Here is a 19,786-nt window from a genome sequence, read left to right on the forward strand (position 1 = left end):
AGCAACCCAGCTGCCAACTTCAAACCACTCCAGGATCTCTTGAAGGATTCCAAATGGCAATGGACCAGGGTGCACGAGTTGAACCTCATGTATAACTGGGCCCTGGTTCTTCCTGACCAACTACACGAGGCATACCAAGCCCTAGGAGACGACGAGCAGTTGAATGACAAGGATTCCTGCGATGAATATGAAGACTGTCAATCCTTCAATGATGAGAGCGAGGGTGAAGTGGATACCATAGAATACGACACTGAAGAACAAGAAATTGAGTAGATACGAGCAGACGCCAAGCCGTAGAAAAGGCATGCCCTTTAAAATGGAGCAAGGAGTCATGCACATGAAATGTGATCGTGCTTGGTTGGAATGCATAGGAGCCGTAGACCTTGAGCAAGTAGGCCTATCCCAACCAGAACGACATCAATACTTAGAACCAAATCGCCATCTAAACTATAGCCACCAGGGGAGACCACCTCTTCTAGCGAAGATGGAGGGTTTGACTCTGAATCAGAAGTTACTTCGGATAGTGACCCAGAGATCCCTAGGCTGCCCATGACCTGACGCACCAAGGGGGACTTACCCGTCCACTTGAGATGCAGACGATTAAGGAAAGATAAGGCAAAGCGATGCAGACGATTAAGGAAAGATAAGGCAAAGCACCCCAAGGATACACTATCAAAAGAACAGTGGAAACCGCAAGACCTCCCTAAATGCTTCACTAAATTCACATTTCTTATCATCCATCGCAAATCCTCACTATACTACCCTCATGCTAATGGCCGGGCGGAATCAACTAACAAAATTCTTATCAGCATCCTAACTAAATTAGTCTCAATCTCATGAAGCGACTGGGACAACAAGTTGATGGCAACCTTGTGGGCCTACCACACAGCTTATAAAACAGTTGTCAGCCAAACCCCCTTTAGGCTGACCTACGGGACTGAAGCAATTCTACCATTAGAATTCTTTGTCCCTAGCCTGAGAATAGCACTCCAAGAACGATGGGAAGGGAAGGAAGCATGGACACAATGCATGGTCGAGCTGGAACGCCTATCGGAGACTCGTCTTCTAGCCATCCACGCACTTATCTGCGAGAAAGCCCAACGCAAGAGCTGGTTTGACAAGCATGTCAAGCAGCGCGAGTTTGAGAAGGGTGACTTAGTGCTCCTCCACTCAGTTAAAGGACATAAGAAAAAGATGAAATTCAAAGGTCTCGGACCCTTCAAGGTTCGGGCAATCAGCCGAACCGATAATGTTGAGCTCAAGACCCTAGATGGTGAAGGAATAGGCTTCTTCAATGGCAGTCGTGTCAAGAAGTAGTTCCCTCCCACTCATCCTTTGCATGAGCCACCAATGCTAAAACCTCTGATCAAAATACGAGCAGCCACAATCACTGAAATCAATGATGGTGATGAGGAAGCTGTAGAACTCGCTTACCTCCGTATCACGGTCACTGCCAAGCAAACATGCGCTTTCAATACCTTGATTGATGAGGGAGCAGACTTCAATGTCTTAATGCACAAGCATTGGATCCAACTTGGCAAACCACTACTTCAATCTACAAGGCCAAATTAAGCCCATATAGGGCTCAATCTTACGCACTTCTCGGCAGGTGCAGGGTCATCGTTTCTATCGAGTCTGAGACTGTTCCAATGCTATTTTACGTGTTGCCGAGTGCTACGGACGCAGGCATGGAGTCATGCTCACACGAACCTTCCAAAAACAAACTCACTGCAATGTTGATTATGAGTCGCAGTGCATCCACCTAGCAATCGGCAACGTGCGGATTGTCACAACCTTCAACAAGGGCTGCATAACACCATCACCGTCCGTAGGGCCACCGATAGAAACATCTATAGGCAAGATTAAGGAGGGGATAGTGCACGTCTGCCACTCCCTGATTTCCATAAACCGCAGACCACAGCAACCAAAGTAAGGGCCCAATAGCCTCGCTTTCAATGTGTGCCTAAATAGCCTCGAGAATTGCCTAGGACTAGACGCGCCTGTCTGCATAAAACCCACAACTCTAAACCTAGGAGGCCAAGACAAAATTACCAGAAGTGCCGCGTGATTAAGCAAATATGAGTCCCTAAAACCCTCTTACGTGTGCAAGGCTACTATGAGAGAAATGCCTCACTGTGGATCCCTAAGGCCCCTATGGCCAAAGGCACTAGTCCTACGCCACCCTCAAGCTTGATCAACCCACGTCCCCTAACACCTTAAGACCATAGGCTGCAGTGCTCTCCAGAGCCCCAGCCATCCAACTCGGCCCATGAGAGTCACACAAACCTATCGGCCCAAGCAACAGCCACCGTCACAGGTGGCATCATCTGACCAAGTCAACCCGACTCTCTGTAGTAAAGCTGACTACAGCAGCCTAGCTGCTGCGACTGACCCTAACCCACCCACCTTGCAAACAGCCCGATTGTAGGCTCAAGGAGACTCCCAACCGCAACTATGTACTATCAGGGCCTCTAGTTCTAGCAAATCTCAACCACCCGGTCGGCCTTACGCCCTCCTATGAACGGAAGTCATTTCTAGTGCTAGTCGTTGACCTTACAAAGGACACCAGAGATGATGTGGTGGACTGCATCAAACGGCTCAATGCCACCTTTGTGTCGCTAGCCCTCAGCTATGACCGCTTGGACTTGGGTCTATTAGCGGAACCCTTTGCAATAGAAGTGCACAATATGCCTTGCTCTTGGGAGACTTTTGAATTCGCCTTTGCACAGGCTTCTCGCTCTGCTGCTGAGTTGCTTGGTAGCGAGGTCTCCAAAGAGCAAGTCATTAAACAATGCCTCATCACGTCATATGATCCACGGACCACTTCTGCTATCACTGACCAAGAGATTGCAAGGTTATGCCACCTTGCTGATACTGGATCACCCTTCTTGAGGCAGTGGTACGCTCTTAGGTTGCAATGGGAGGTTGACGGATATCACACAATGACCAACGCCAAACAATGCCGAGCCATCAAAATGGCAGAGTATGATCCCACCTACGTCGCACCTACCTCATATAGAGTGTTAACCACTCTTCAGGGCTGACCCATGGATGAGGATATCATGCGGCATCCCTATCTTGACCGTCTCTTAACAGAGGAAGAGCTCCACATCACAAGTCGAGTCGACTCTAGTGACTTCCTCACAGATGTCCTCACATACATCACACACGTAGGGATTTGACCCTTTGATCTGGACCGCGCCACTCAACTGGAATATAACCCCAACTTCTACACTTGGCTCCTGCACAAATAGAGCGATGCCCTTTCTGTTGAAAGCCCTTAGCCTCGCAACCTCCAATCCTAGGACAGATTCTTCTTTTCCAAAGGGGGAAGGGGTAATAAGGTGGAATGTACTGGAATGTAAAAAATAAACAAAATAGAATCTAAAAAGTAAACCAAATGTGAAACATCAGTTAAATTTGAAATGCAAGGGTAAGAGGTGATGGTAAAAGTCTGAAAGGCAAAGTTAAGGCTATGTTCAATAAAGTTTGATATGCTTTTATTCTTCCAGCAAATTAGTTGTCAAAAGCACTAAAAGTGGAAATGGTTGAACGTGTAGGTGGCGATCATGGCAAGCCAGGACAAAGCGAGCAAGCTCCCCTTCTCGGAGGAGGAACAAGTAAAGTACGGCCTCACGGTGGAAACAAGAGCTTTCAACCAGTTAAAGTTCCACCACGTCTTCAAGGTTGAAGACCTGGCCACCATCGAAGAGCTGGCAGTAGGCCAAATCATAGAGCAGTGCCACTTGCAGAAGTACTTGGATGCAGTGGGCCGGAGGGTGGATTACACCTAGTGCGCTGATTTCTTGTGGACCTTCCCAGTGCGCTGATTTCTTGCGCACCTTCAATAGGAACAGAGGCACCATCATGGTGCGCGACAATGAAGCCACCAGATAGGTGCAAATCCAGCTGACCCCTGAGTTGGTGGAAAGGGCACTAGGGCTGCCGAATAAGGTGGAAAGGAAGCCGAAAAGAGACATCTACACCATGTTGGGGATGGACAAAGTGAAGGTCCACATCAATGATGGAATTAGCATGGCGAACATCCCTAACCTAGAAATTCAGCTGTAGGTAAAGATGGTGCACGCCTTGTTCTCAAGCCAGAGGTACAACAGCTTAGTGAACCGAATCAATGTACCTCTGCTCGACAGCATTGTGGCGCAATCACTGGACGAGGTGAACCTTAATGGATTTGTGAGGAAGACAATAGAGGCTTCGGGTAAGGCCCTTGCAACAGGAGGAAGAGCCGTGGGAGGGGAGTCCAAGTCGTCCCGATCAACCCGCAAGGCATCATCCGCCAAAGCCTCCACCATAGGGTTTGGAGGTGTCCTTACGACAATCATCCAAGAAGCACTAGGGCAAGGACGAGCAGGAGAAGACAAGAAGGGAGGTGATGAAGAAAGTGACGAGTCACCGTCACAGTCCATGCCTCACACAGAAGAGCAGCAAAGGTCGTCTGATGAAATAGAGACAGATGCAAACGAAGAGGGAGAATCCTAGGGCACACCATAGAGGCATGCAGAACAATGACCCAAAGCCCTGTATGGAAAAAGAGAAGAGGAGTGAAAGAAGAAGGAGAAGGAAGATCTGGAAAGGGCTCAAAGGGAGTCAGTCAAGGATGAGGAGGAGAGAAAAAAGAAGACCGAGGAGGAGCTGAGAAGGAAGGAAGAGGAAGAAATAGAGCTAGTAACCCGTTGCTTCATCGAGGAGCAGCACAAAAGAGACGAGGAAGGAGCAGAGGGTCCGCACCGAACGGAGGCACTTGGTCCCAGTATACAAGTGTGCCGAAAATCGCACCCCTTCCCCCAGCAGAAGAAAAAGGAAAAGATCCGATGATGCCAACTCTCCCCCTCTTCATACCTTCCATGCTAGCCACTCTTATCATGACGACACCCCCATGCCACCGCCACCCAAGGTTCCACCCCAAAAGTCGAAGAGAGCAACGTGGTCACTTGGCTACAATTCTTGGTGGAACGAGAGCTGGCAAGAGAAGCGGCCGTGGCAACCCCAACATCGGGAGCCAAAAGGGCAGCCACGGCTAAACTGGAGCCAAGGTCGGAGCTGAAAAGGCAGAAAATAGAAGACGTTTTCACCACCACCACCATGCCCCACCCCCCACCTCCAGCAGGCCAATAAGACGAATATGTTAAGGAGCTGCTATCGCAGTTAGAAAGGGCCAGGGAAGAAATGAGGACAGCCGTGGAGGAGCTGGCAGCAGAACGAGAATCACAAGCCGCTCTTCAGCTAGAGAGAACAAAGAAGATAACATAATATCAAAGGGAGATTGATGCACTTAGGGAGGAAGCCAACACTAAGGAGGTTGAGGAATTAAAGGCCCTGAAGGAACGTGACATTGCTAGGAAGGAGAAAAATCTTGATGGAGCGTCTCAATGGGGAGAGGGAAACCAATGCTCACCTTCGACCCAAGAATGATTAGCTATCTGCAGTCAACCTGGAAGCACAAAGCCAGCTTAACAAGATGAGACAGGAGGCTACAAAGCTGGACCAATTAAGGGAAGAGCAGGTGCAAAGAATGCAGGTGAAACTGGACCAGCTCAATGCACAGATCGTTGATGAATGCCAGGAGCAGTCCCGCCTGCACTGTGAGCTCGAGGCCCAGCAGCAACAACTCATGGCCATGACCCTCCATCAGGGGGAGAGCCTGGAAGATATGGAAAAAAGAGAAAAAGAATAGGTTGAACACAATGAGGGGAGAATACCGGACTTAGCACGCCGGCTAGCCAAAGCCGAAGGAGATAGGGTGCTGGCTGAGAATTGGGCAGAGGCGGCCCAACTCTCCATGATAGCCCAACAGCACACCTTTCTCAATACACTACTCCACTCCACCAAACTGGAAGGAAATTAATCCAATGATCGACTGCAAAAGAAACTAACCATTGCACGCAGAGTGCTAACAGCAAGCCTGCATCATGTGTCGCTGCAGCTAGGAGGCTCGTCACAGAGCCTAGAGGAGCAAAGAAGATATCTTGCATAGGTAGGCCTAACAACGCAAGAAATAGATGAACTCCGTTTCACAGAGGCAAAGGCACAAGAAGACGAGCAAGCAGAAGGGGGTGAACCGGAGTTCGATCTAGGACCTCAGGAGGAGGAATACGTCCCACCACCCCCTCAGCCACAACAAGTGGAAGTGCAGTGCCCTGATACGTCTGCTGAGAGAAGAGCAGCCCAAGCTAACCGCAGGAAGGAAATGGTAGAGAAGGCAAGGAGAAAGCTGAATATTAGACCTATTTCAAGACAACCTACCCCTCTCCTACCGCGCCATCAAGATTACCCCTCTCCTACCGCGCCATCAAGATCCCCCTACTGAATTCCATGCCAAATTGATTATCTGGGAACAACAGGAATATAACCGCGACCCCTTTGACTTGGCTTTGAGTTTCTCGCTACCTTGAATAGAGTACTGCCCATTCAACTTGTAGAGGATGTCATCGCTATGGGTACAAGGCTCAAGGCCATGTGGTTAGCGGAGAGCGAGGCCCACCCAACTGCTTGGGGAGCCGAGGACCTCGAATTTTGGCAGGATAAAGTCCTCCAAGTGCCTAGATCAGTGGAAGGCTATAATTGCCAACCCACTTGGAGGAAACACATTTTTGACGTCAACCTTGATGCGTGGATGGCATTTTGCAACACCCTCCCTTCTGAGAGAAACGACCCTACTTTTATGCTATATCCTTGAAGGGTAGGGGTCGACTTTAATCCATCCATCCATGGCAGGTTTGACTTCCCCATTATCTATAACACCAATAGCACCTCCCATAGGGACACCCTTCTCTTCACCCTCCCTGATTTGTACAGCTCTATAGATATATTTCTTAGCGAGTTCACCTCCTGTCCTGACCCCGCCTTCATAACCACTTGTAATTATCTTAGACTAATTAGAATCCTAGTCCACCAAGAGCCCGCACCCCAAGAACGCCACCTCCCACCCCTCTATTTCAACCCCATCACCATAGACAGCAGCACCATGACTCGCCTCATGATGCGCACTTCTCTTTTGCCATCTTTCTGTGTTGCACTGCTCGAAGATATAAGCGACAGCAAATTCACCTAGTGCAACCACCCCTTCCTTTCTACCACCACTCTCAAAACCCGCCTCAACCTCAAGGGCTACTTGTTGAGTCGAAGATTCCTTAACAAGGTCCCCCCGCCCTACGCCATCCCCTACCCACCATTCAAATGACGAGGAGTAAACTCCCGTCATGCCCTTGTATTGCTTGTCTCCATGTATACGCCTCTTTATGTTATTAAATTACAAAATAAAAAAAAACCAAAAAAAGAAAAAAAATATTAAAAAAAAAGAATAAGAAGAAGAAGAAGAAGAAGAAGAAGAAAGAAGCACCATAATCACCGCACCTAGGGTTCTCCCTAGCCCCCTCCCCACTTCACACTTAGGGCACATCAAGGGCAGGACTTCCAGACCTGTCACTCTAAGAATTGCACCGCACCTCCAATGAAGCACAAAGTGGGTCCTCAAGTGTGGGACGTTAACAAGGGCTTGCCCAAGGTTAGACCCATCTCTTACTTCCACCGCCACGAGCACCACACACTACACAGCGAGACAGACACACCCCTTAGGGAGTGCACAACTTTTCTTGCAGGTTATGTTCGAGTTTCAGGAAATGGCTACCTGTGGAAGAGGATCGCCCACGGTATCCTTTAATGTTCAAACCTTATTTTCATGTGCCGGCATCCAGCCATCTGCCTATGCTGATGGCTACCATGATTGAACCAAGTCAAGGTAGAACTGCCATTGGCATAGATCTTGGAACCTCATTGTCCAATGATCCATGCCCAACGCCTCAAGATCTATGGATCACTTATTGATTCCACAAGCCTGAAGACCTTCAACTCAAAACTGAAGACTTTCAACTCAAAGACAAGGATCTTCAATCAAAGCCACAAATTTTCAAGGCAAACAGTGTTTGGGGGGTTTCTCCATAATAAATCCCTCCAATACCACCCCCCTAAGGGATTTCTTATTGCTTCAAGTGTTTTTGATACTCAAAAGACGACTGGCTACATAAGGGGCGCCACAACTGTGTGAAAGATGCCGAGTATCTTCATGAAGCCTAAAGCATGCCGGAATCTTTCCTGGTCATCGTCCTTAAACCCCATCACTTATCATTCACCCAACCACATTGGAAGCATTGTCACCCACCTACCTGTTCCACCTAGTAGCCGACCTAACGAGCCACTACATCCCACTGCAGTGCCATGGGACTGACACTTGATTAGGAGGGGGGTAATGTTACCGTGTTTCCTGCATCACAGAGGAGTGGAAAATAGAAAAAAATGGAAAAAGCAAAAAAGGCACAGTATAAAAGCAGAAAAAGGGCACCTTGATCGGTAACCAGTCCCTAAAAATATTAAATGTTCGGGCACGACCCTCAGAAAGCCTCGGTGTTGGCTCAAGACAACAAAAGAGAAAAAGGGAACACCATTAAAATGTGAGAGCGCCCCTGAATCTTTGTAAAAGAGTGCCAGGCTTGCTCCTATGCAAAGTGTGCGCATTAGTTGGGAATAGGATAAATTAGAATGGTGGGAAATGGGAAAAAGGGCCTAGGCTACGGCCGGCCATGTAAAAGAAGGAAAAGGGGATGACCACTCAAAAAGGATTTAGGGCTTTTTATATAAATTTGAAAAGTGAATGAGAACCTCATTCTTTGTTGTGTGGCAAAAAGAGTCTTCTTCTTCCTCTCTTCTTCTCTCCTTCTTGCTTGTGTGTGCTCTTGAGAGAGGGAGTGTGAGAGTGTGAGGGAGTGAGTGTGTGTGAGAGTGAGGGATCAAGAGGGTGAAGCTCTTCACCATCTCCTCTTCTCTTCTCTTCTCTTCTCTTCTCTTCTCTTCTCTTCTCTTGTGCGCTCGGCTATGGAGGATGGAGCTTGGAGAGATGGAGAAGGCTTGAGGATGCTTGAGCTAGCATCAAGAATCGTGGAGCTACCGGAGTGAAAGAGAGAGGAGGGTACTCAATTGAGCATCAAGGTAAGCTCACTACACTTGTAGGATCGATGGGGTGTCGGCTAGGTGAGAGATAGCCATTAGAGCTCGCTTGAAAAGCTTGAAACAATAAGCTGTCCGTGGGTCTTCGGCAGTTGAGTGAAAGCTCCCACAGTGCAATGGATCTCACAGAAGAAGATTAAGATGTCCTCTATTGAATCGGCGAGGCGGGGAGTAGTGGAGATGGTCTGTCTCTTTGAGAAATACCTGCCCACCAGCATGCTCACAATACAAATCCACCTTCTTGTGCATCTTGTAGATGAAGTGGAGATTGCTGGACCTGTCCATTACGCGATGGATGTTCTTCTTGGAGTGCTTCATGAAAACCCTGAAAGGCTTTGTGTGACAACGAGCTCGGCCAAAGGTAGCATGGCTGAAGGTTGGTTGGTATCTGAGGTGCTAGTGCATATTTCACAATGGCTACCAACGGTGGATCCAGACAATGAAATGCTATGGTCGCTGAAGGACGATGATAGACTGACTGGAGATGTGATGGTTGGAAATGGGGTAGAAAAAAGAATGGACGCCTCAATGGAGGAGAAGGTGAATCGCTTTTGTATGTTGCACCATGCCTCTATGGAGACGTGGCTTGCCAAGTACCAGATCGCTAGGCAAGATTGAGAGGAAGATCGAGTTGAATTCCGACGTTGTCGTATTGCTGCGCATTCGAGGTGTGAAAACCACTCAAAAGTTGTGTGTGGGATTTGATACTTTGTACATATTTAGTTATTGTGTTTTTACTTTTGTTCTACGTGGAAGATGGTTTGGAGCAAGAGGAATTAATCAATAATGCTCTAATTGGCATGCCTTGCCAAGTGGTCAGTCAACCTAGACGAGGAGGTTTTGATCAATAGTTCACAGGAGTTTCGCATTATGCTCAATGGAGAATTAGGGTGATAAGTATGAGTATCTGTGGGAATCTCAAGACTTCTTTGAGAAGATGAAGAGGAGCAAGTGGTTGCAGAAGAACTTGCTCGCCAACTTGGTCGAGAGAAATGCTAGTGTGTAAACTAGCCAGCCAAGAGCGACGGATTCAAGTGCAAGAATGCACTTGAGGTGTTACAAATTCATGGAGAAGAGCCTTTATGGAGGATTTCTATGAGGCCCGATTTGCTCAAGTTGATGGGCACATTGTTGGCTTGTTTGGTGTATTTGATGGTCATGGAGGTTCTCATGCTACAGATTATGTGCAAAAGAACCTTTTCAAAAATCTGATTAAACATCCTAAGTTTATTCATGATACAAGAAGTGCAATAGTTGAAACATATCAGCAAATGGATTCAGAGTATTTGAAAGCTGAAAATAGTCAGCTGCGCAGAGAGGCTAGCTCAATGGCATCAACTGCTGTTTTGGTGGGTGACCGTCTCCTTGTTGCCAATGTGGGTGATTCAAGAACAGTTATTTGTAGGGATAGTAAAGTGAAGATTCAAAATGTAGCTATGGATTTTCAAGTTTAAGGGGGAGAAAAGCCAATTTAGGAGCCGCTTTGTTGGATGGAAATGGCGTGTTGAAGGCTTTTTGGGGGGGATATTAATAGCAACACGGAAATCCTGGTCCGTCTGCTATTAGTTTTTTTGGATGAGCAGAAAGGAACGCTCGTGATGGAGTCGTACATGGTCGATGTACCACAAGTCTTCACGGAGGAAGAGACCAGAGGGTTGCTTTATGTTTGTGCCTCGAAAAGCTTGCATACATATATATTATCGATGAGCCGAGTGCTTACCTTGATTCAGAGCAACGTATTGTGGTAGCAAAAGAGATCAAACGCTTTATCTTGCATGCTAAAAAGACTGCATTTGTTGTTGAGCATGACTTCATTATGGCAACATACCTGGCTGACAGGGTCATTGTGTATGAGGGAAAACCATCAATTGACTGTGTTGCGAATACACCACAGTCTCTCTTGACTGGCATGAACCTGTTTCTATCGCATTTGGATATTTCTTTCAGACGTGATCCCACAAACTATCGGCCTCGTATCAACAAGCTAGATTCTACAAAAGATAGGGAGCTGAAGTCTGCAGGCTCCTACTATTACTTGGATGACTAAGAGTTTTTTTTTGAAGGCTAAACATGGGAAAGATGATTCAACCATGTTATGGCATCATCTTGAAGCTTGTTAGTCAGACTGCCATTTTCCATGAGCTGATGTAGTAGCTTTTGACTAGAATCTTCCGGGTATTGGAGTTGTTACCAGATATAACAGTTGTGGGGAATTGCTGCCAATTTGGGTACTGTGCTACAGGCTGTGCAGTATGCCATATAGTGCATGTCACGAGGAGTATATAATACTCTGGATGAAAGTAGTCTGCGAGCTGTGTTTCTCCTTCAATGCGGTGTTATTGCATCAGCGTCAATTTTGCTCTTAGCTATATTCTCACACATGGATCTGCCTTCAATTTATAGGTCATTCAATCATAAACCTGCTTCAGCAAACCAATTACTTCTGAAAATTGCTAATCCTTGAGATGAGAACTTGTGCTTTTACAAGTCCTACTTTTCAGTTTATAGAGGTGTAAGTAATGGATCCATCTTGGAATTTCTCAGAAGTAACAATCCTCTAATTTTCTGGAAAAAGGGATCAATCGTGATGTTGGCCATTTAGATGTAGTTATGATGTGTATGAGCTGTCTTTATATGTTTAACAGCTGAAATTAACATGGAATGTCAACTTAGGAAGGAAAGACAGTAAAGTAGCATATAAGTTCCTTGTTGCATCCAGGCTACCATCTGCAAGAGAGTCTTTGGATACTATTGTGACCAAATTTGCTGCAGTAGAGCTTGATGACATAAAAGATGTGGTGGCCCTCTCTGGTGCACATACATTTGGTAAATCAAGCAGTATGCTTTCTTATAGACTTTGGAAAAGCAACAGCAATAAATAATTCTGAACCACAAGGTTTGAGCAGTTCAATCAAATTGTCATGATTTGAAGAGCTATTCTCAGTTTTCATATTGCTCTTGAGAGGGTGGAATAGTTTTGTCAACTGTTGCAATCACAAATACTTGAGCTTGTATACATGGCATGGGTTGATTGCATAGATCACATGTGGTTTGTTATAATGTTTCTCTATGCTCAGAGATAACTTGGCAGTAATACAATTGTTACTTGGCATCATATTTGTCTTGATTGTTTGCTTCGATTGATCTTCTATCATGAAATTAGTCAAGGTCTTCTGTAGAAATGACTTTGCTTTGCTTTGGCAAATCCTTCGACATCTTTGGTGAGCCCGACGTGAAAGCGTCGCAGAAATTTTAGGATGGGAGATACTTCAACATCTATTTCAGCCTCTTCTACAATTCCAGCTGCGTCCTGTACTTCGGCTCCATCAATGACTGCTACGTCAAGTACTTCAACAGATGATCTAAAGCAGATTTTGCAGAATATGTCCATGTATATGCAGCTTCAAAATCAGCAGACACAATTGTATATGCAGCAACAGCAGCAATTGCATCAACAACAATTGTCTCAGCAAAGGCAACTATATTCAGAGCAGGAGAATGCAAACAGCGCGACTAAGGCGATTGAAGCAGTTGAGAATGAGAAGAAGCTATTTGATGGCCGTAATGTTTCAGCATATTTGAAGACATATAAGATAAAGATGGGGTTTTTTGGAGTTCCAGCTGGACTTATGAGTAAGTACTTCCTTCGTCTTGTCACACCCGCCTTGAGGGCAAAAGTGACTGATCTTTTTATTCAAAATTCGCATTGGCAAGATTTTAAGAAGGCCCTGAAAGAAGATTATTTCCTTGAGGACTTTGGGATGGCTACACGGCGGTCATTCCGAGAGTGGGTCTACATGCCAAACAAAGGTCTAGCTGCTTCAGAGTTGATTCGAGAATTTGAAGAGAGGTATAGTCAGCTTGATGCCATTGAACAAAGAGCATTGGATGTTGAAAAAGTTGAGCTTTTCTTGCAAGCTACAGATCCTGCTCTTCAGGAAGAATTAGGAGAGCTTCTTGAGGATCGCACAAAGCCTATGGGTCTTAAAACAAATTGGCAGGATGCCCAGGATGCAGTCTCGACTTTGACCAAGAGGAGGATATGGAAGACCCGCCTACAGAATGGTTCTATGACATCGACATCGTCTTCTGCTTCTATGCTTGCTTCTATCCCTCTTATTTCTTCTCCTCCTCAGCCAGTTTCTTGGCCTATGCCAGTGCCTACTGTTTCTACTCCTCCTATTCCTCCTGCTCCATGACTGATGCCTATACCTTCTGCTCCAAAACCATCCGCTCCATCGGTGCCTACCTCTCTTGATGACATAATCAAAGGCATAAGGGATTTGACACTGGAGTCAGTTAAAGCAGAGTTGGTGGGAAATTTGAAAGAGCATTTTGCTTCGACTGCGCCTACTATTTCTTCTAGTGCTCCTACTGCACCTAGGAGTGCTCCTAGTGCACCTAGGGGAGATCGGAGATGTATTTGGTGCGATAGTACGGACCATCAGCATTGCAGGGATTGTGAATCTTTTCAGGATGCAAGGAGGAAGAATTTGGTATTTTGGGGACAAGATGGTAAGATTTTGTTGACTGAAACAGGAGCTCCGCTTGCTACCAACTTTGGGAAAGGCGGAATGAAGAAGTTAGTGGATGACATGGCTGCACGTACTTCTTATGTGACAGCTAGAGGAGATGCTTCTATATATGGAGTCTAGATTGAGAAGGGATCAGAGAATCAGTCAGCACTATGGACTTATGCTATGGAGACAGCAAACAAGGGAAAAATTCAGCAAACTGTTTTGACTAGTACAGGCTCTAGCATCAGATCTGAGACAGGTTCGGATTCGCCTGTTGACAAGTACTCTATTTATGCTTATTTGGCTAAGTCTCAGGGAGCATATGTACTTGTCGAGGAGAAGTGTAAGAGGGATGAAGATAATCCAAGTGGAGCTAAAAAGACTAGAGGGGGTGAGTTTGTTACTCCACCTACTGCAGAACCGTCTTTGAGACTAGGGCCAGATCGACAGATGGAAGATGCTCAAAAAAGAGAAAAGAGGCAAGAGCCTAGAGAGAGAAAGCAGTTAGGGTTTAGATTGATGTCTGATATTGAGACATCTACAGACATGAAGAAAATCTTTAATGACAAGATACTTAGCAGTGAGGTGACTTTCGCTATTTCTGAGGTTTTGGGCATCTCGAAAATAGAGTTTCAAGATCAGTTTCAGGAGGTCCTGGAGAGGAAAAGACATGCATTGCCTACTACTGATACACAGGGAGTTTTGATTGGGGAGTTGGATGAGGATGAGGATGAGGTTATGGTTGAGAATGCTTCTATTTTTCTGCAGGTAGAGAAGAGGGTTCAGCCTATGCATTACGCTGAAACTGATGAGCCTGTCTTGATACCGCGTAGTCACTTTTCGCGGAGTCATTGGGCTAGCGCAACTACAGAGACAATGGTAAAAATTGGAGAGAAACAGGTGCCTTATGTTGCATTGGTGGATCATGGTTCAGAGATTAATCTCATAGTTCGTGGAGTTTATGAGAGTAACATATGGCCTATGGATGTAGAGCATGGATGGCGTATGAGAGCCGCCAATAACACTGCAGGTGATTTGTATGCTGCCTGTCCCAGTGTCAGGGTTTCTATTGGAGATGTAGAGGAGGTTTTCCATTTCTTTGTGCAGGATTCATGCTCTTATCCCATAATTCTTGGACAGCCATTCATCACAGAGATGCACATGGAAACAAAGGTAATGGATGATGGTTCTGCTTATGCACGGATTCGCAGTAAAGATGGTATGAGAGCAGTTCAGTTTATGACTCTGTGTGTGAACCATGTTAGAAACAGGGATACTCTTAGAGATGCACCTTTGGCCACTGTGAGGGATTCGGGTTTTCATTAGGTACCGCCGTTTCGCGAAACGACGGTGGTACAGAGCAGAGGAGATTGGAGTTCTCGCCTCCTGGCAGTAGTGTTTTCTCCTCCGATTTTATTGGGATTTCAGCAAACAGTTCGATGAGCTATCAGAAGATTTCTAGGTTGCCTAGAGTTGCCAGGCAGTACATATGCAGGAAGGAGAAAATTTTGAAAAATGCAGGAATTTTAGAGGATGATGAGCACATAGATGGGATGTATGACAGTATGATTTGTGCAGATACGATGGAAGATATGCTAAAAATTGATATGCAGAGTTGTCACAGTAATGTATTAGTGCAATCCCTGGACATGTTTCATGAAATTGCAGATTTTGTGTCATAGATTGAATCAGAGGCTGAGGTGATTCAGCAAAAAGTGTTGAGTGCTGAAAAATTCAGCAAACAGAGTTTCCAGCTGATTATGATCAGCTTAGAGAGACACACAGGGCTGAAAATTTTCAGCCAACAGAGTTTACTGCTGAGATATTTCAGCATCCAAATTTTAGGGCTGTTCCTATGCAGTCCTTAGAGCAGAGGGCTGAGGATATTCAGTTATTGGAGTGCAGAATTGCTGATTTACAACAAGATTTGAGTAATGCAGAAGAGCATAATGAAGCCAGGGTTGACACGAAATACAAGACTGTGGATAATAAGGTGAAGCCGGTAGCTGTACCGCTTCCACCTGTGAACTTGACACTTTCAGGGAAAAAATCTGTTTTTGGAGTGAATGAGGTTGTCATTGTTGGACATATGTGTGGATATTATGGCAGGAAACCCTCACCTGATAAGGTGGATGCTATAGGCAAGATTGCGAAGTATTGTTCTACCACTTCAGAGGTACGGAGATTCATTGGAGCTTGTGTGTTTTATATGATTTGGATACCTCATTTTGCACACATAGTAGATTGTTTATATTAGCTGCTTCGAAAGGGGCAGAAATTCTATTGGGATGAGAGCCACACTAGAGCCATGCGGAAATTAAAGAAGTTATTGCAGATTGCTCCTACTCTCAGGAAAGCGGATTATAATTGTGGAAGACCTATTGTATTGACAGTTGACACTAGTCCAATTGGCATAGGTTGGGCTGTGGGTCAAGATAATGCAGATGGAAACAGGTATGCTATTCGGTTTGGGGTGAAAGTCCTAAATGAGAGACAGAGGAGATATCCAAAAATCAAGAGGGAGTTACTGGGGATTGTTACGGCTCTCAAATTTGACAAGGAGTACTTTATTGGAGCTTTAGTTGTGGTAGAGACAAATTGCTTGCCATTGATTGGTATGATTACGAGTTGCTCTACTCCGGATATAGCTATACTGAGATGGATTGCATACATCAAGTCATTAAATCCGGAATTTAAACACATAGTAGGGAAGGATAATCCAGTGGCAGATATGTTGTCTAGAGCCAGATATGATGATGAGGAGACTCTACTTGCAGAAGATGATGATGCAGAAATTTCAGCCACTATGGTTGATCATGTTTGCCATGTCTATGATATTGTGGCTTTCATAGAAGAACTCTATGTTGGAGATTGGTTGCAGATTGGCAAGTACCTTAGTACAATAAGCAAAAGAGATGAATGGACAGATGAAGAGTTCAAGAAGATCAGAAGGAAGGCCTATGGTTATTTTCTCAAGGACGGATTTCTTCGGAAGCATCCGAAGAAAAGAGGTGGATTACCTTTGTGAGTTGTCTAAGATAGAGGGACACAATTACAGGTGATGAGGGAGTTTCATGAGAGTCCTTGGGCTGGTCATAGAGGAGTGTGGGCTACTTATGAGAAAATCAAGGAGAAATATTGGTGGAAAGGCATGTATAGAGATGTTTCTCACTTTGTTGAGACTTGCAGAGACTGCCAGATGTATTCGGTAGTGCGTCATCGAGATGAGCTTCATCCGACCTATCTGCTACGCATTCATTATAAGTGGGTAGTTGATTTGGTTACTATGCCTATGGTTCTATGGCAGATGAGGTATATTGTTTTGGCTAGAGAGGATCTTACCAATCATGTTGAGGGTAGATCTTTGAGAACGAAGACCACTAGTGCAGTGTGTAAGTTCTTATTGGAAGAAATTTTCTGCAGGTATGGTTGTGTGGGTAAGATCACTGCGGATCGCGGTGAATTGGATGCAGATGAAGCTAGGGAGTTTTTCTCTCAACTAGGAATCAAGTTGGCTCTAACCACAGCATACAATCTAGAGGGAAATGGGAAGAGTGAAAGAGGGCATCCGCCGATAGTGAAAGCATTAGCCAAAGCATGCAGAGGACGGATTGGCGAATGGCTGAGACTTCTACCATTTGCTTTATGGGCCGATCGTACGACTCACAGTGTTACCACAAAATATATGCCTGCAGAGTTGATGTTTGGTCAGAAATCGGTTATGCCGACGGAGACTTGTACTTTGACTTGGTCAGTTTTACCTTGGCAGGAGGATTTGACGAGAGAGGAGCTCTTAGCTCTTCGGATTCGGCAGTTGGAGAGAAGACCAGATGATATTCAGCTAGCTATTGACAAGTTGAAGGTTGCTAGACTAAGAAATAAGGACAGGTTTGACAGCAGGCATCGCTTGCGGCCTAGAGCAATAAAAGAGGGAGATTGGGTATTAGTCTTTGATAGCAGCCTTGAAAATCAGCATACTGCACTTCGGAAGATGGTGAAAAGATGGTTTGGGCCGTACATAATCAGACATGTCTTTGATAATGCAACATATGAGTTGACAGAATTGGATGGGACAATGCTTAGAGTGCCTATTGCTGGAAAAAGAATCAAGATTTTCAAGAAAAGAGATGATGAAGATTATGCATTGGAAGAATTTTCAAGAGAAGAGCAATGAGAAGAAACTCCAATGGAAGAGACAGATGATATGATAGATAATCTTGTTGATATACCGGAAATGCATAATGAAGAGATTGATCTGTTTGTGGATCTTGATGATAACGATCATGGGTAATTGGCCCATTCAGAGGATGCGCAGGATTAGAGGGGGTGGATGTCGTATTGCTGCGCATTTGAGGTGTGAAAACCACCCAAAATTTGTGTGTGGGATTTGATACTTTGTACATATTTAGTTGTTGTGTTTATACTTTTGTTCTACGTGGAAGAGGGTTTGGAGCAAGAGGAATTAATCAATAATGCTCTAATTGGCATGCCTTGCCAAGTGGTCAGTCAACCTAGACAAGGAGGTTTTGATCAACAGTTCACAGGAGTTTCACATTATGCTCAATGGAGAATCACGGTGATAAGTATATCTGTGGGAATCTCAAGACTTCTTTGAGAAGATGAAGAGGGGCAAGTGGTTGCAGAAGAACTTGCTCGCCGACTTGGTCGAGAGAAATGCTAGCGTGTAAACTAGCCAGCCAAGAGCGATGGATTCAAGTGCAAGAATGCACTTAAGGTGTTACAAATTCATGGAGAAGAGCCTTTATGGAGGATTTCTATGAGGCCCGATTTGCTCAAGTTGATGGGCACATTGTTGGCTTGTTTGGTGTATTTGATGGTCATGGAGGTTCTCATACTGCAGATTATGTGCAAAAGAACCTTTTCAAAAATATGATTAAACATCCTAATTTTATTCCTGATACAAGAAGTGCAATAGTTGAAACATATCAGCAAATGGATTCAGAGTATTTGAAAGCTGAAACTAGTTAGCGCAGAGAGGTTGGCTCAACGGCATCAACTGCTATTTTGGTGGGTGACTGTCTCCTTGTTGCCAATGTGGGTGATTCAAGAATAGTTATTTGCAGGGCTGGTAAAGTGAAGATGCAAAATGTAGCTATGGATTTTCAAGTTTAAGGCGGAGAAAAGCCAATTTAGGAGCCGCTTTGTTGGATGGAAATGGCGTGTTGAAGGCTTTTTGGGGGGGATATTGATAGCAACACGAAAATCCTAGGCCGTCTGCTATCAGTTTTTTTGGATGAGCAGAAAGGAACGCTCGTGATGGAGTCGTACATGGTCGATGTACCACAAGTCTTCACGGAGGAAGAGACTAGAGGGTTGCTTTATGTTTGTGCCTCGGAAAGCTTGCATACATATATCTTATCGATGAGCCGAGTACTTACCTTGATTCAGAGCAGTGTATTGTGGCAGCAAAAGTGATCAAACGCTTTATCTTGCATGCTAAAAAGACTGCATTTGTTGTTGAGCATGACTTCATTATGGCAACATACCTGGCTGACAGGGTCATTGTGTATGAGGGAAAACCATCAGTTGACTGTGTTGCGAATACACCACAGTTTCTCTTGACTGGCATGAACTTGTTTCTATCGCATCTGGATATTACTTTTAGACGTGATCCCACAAACTATCGGTCTCGTATCAACAAGCTGGATTCTACAAAAGATAGGGAGCAGAAGTCTGCAGGTTCCTACTATTACTTGGATGACTAAGAGTTTTTTTTTGAAAGTTAAACATGGGAAAGATGATTCAACCATGTTATGGCATCATCTTGAAGCTTGTTAGTCAGACTGCCATTTTCCATGAGCTGATGTAGTAGCTTTTGACTAGAATCTTCCGGGTATTGGAGTTATTACCAGATATAACAGTTGTGGGGAATTGCTGCCAATTTAGGTACTGTGCTACAGGCTGTGCAGTATGCCATATAGTGCATGTCACGAGGAGTATATAATACTCTGGATGAAAGCAGTCTGCGAGCTGTGTTTCTCCTTCAATGGGATGTTACTGCATCAGCGTCAATTTTGCTCTTAGCTATATTCTCACACATGGATCTGCCTTCAATTTATAGGTCATTCAATCATAAAGCTGCTTCAGCAAACCAATTACTTCTTAAAATTGCTAATCCTTGAGATGAGAACTTGTGCTTTTACAAGTCCTACTTTTCAGTTTATAGAGGTGTAAGTAATGGATCCATCTTGAAATTTCTCAGAAGTAACAATCCTCTAATTTTCTGG

At 45.0% G+C, this 19,786-nt stretch overlaps 2 pseudogenes; both read left to right on the forward strand.

Moving 5' to 3' along the window:
• The first annotated feature begins 10,103 nt into the window (after nucleotides 1–10,103).
• Nucleotides 10,104–11,068, forward strand: LOC148039794 (ABC transporter E family member 2 pseudogene; annotated as a pseudogene).
• Nucleotides 11,069–18,959: 7,891 nt separating this feature from the next.
• LOC148039795 (ABC transporter E family member 2 pseudogene) lies at nucleotides 18,960–19,420 on the forward strand (annotated as a pseudogene).
• Nucleotides 19,421–19,786: the final 366 nt, after the last annotated feature.

The sequence above is a fragment of the Lygodium microphyllum genome, chromosome 2 (genome assembly GCF_053477565.2).
Source record: "Lygodium microphyllum isolate KBCC chromosome 2, Lygodium_microphyllum_v1.1.10, whole genome shotgun sequence".
Taxonomy (NCBI): domain Eukaryota; kingdom Viridiplantae; phylum Streptophyta; class Polypodiopsida; order Schizaeales; family Lygodiaceae; genus Lygodium; species Lygodium microphyllum.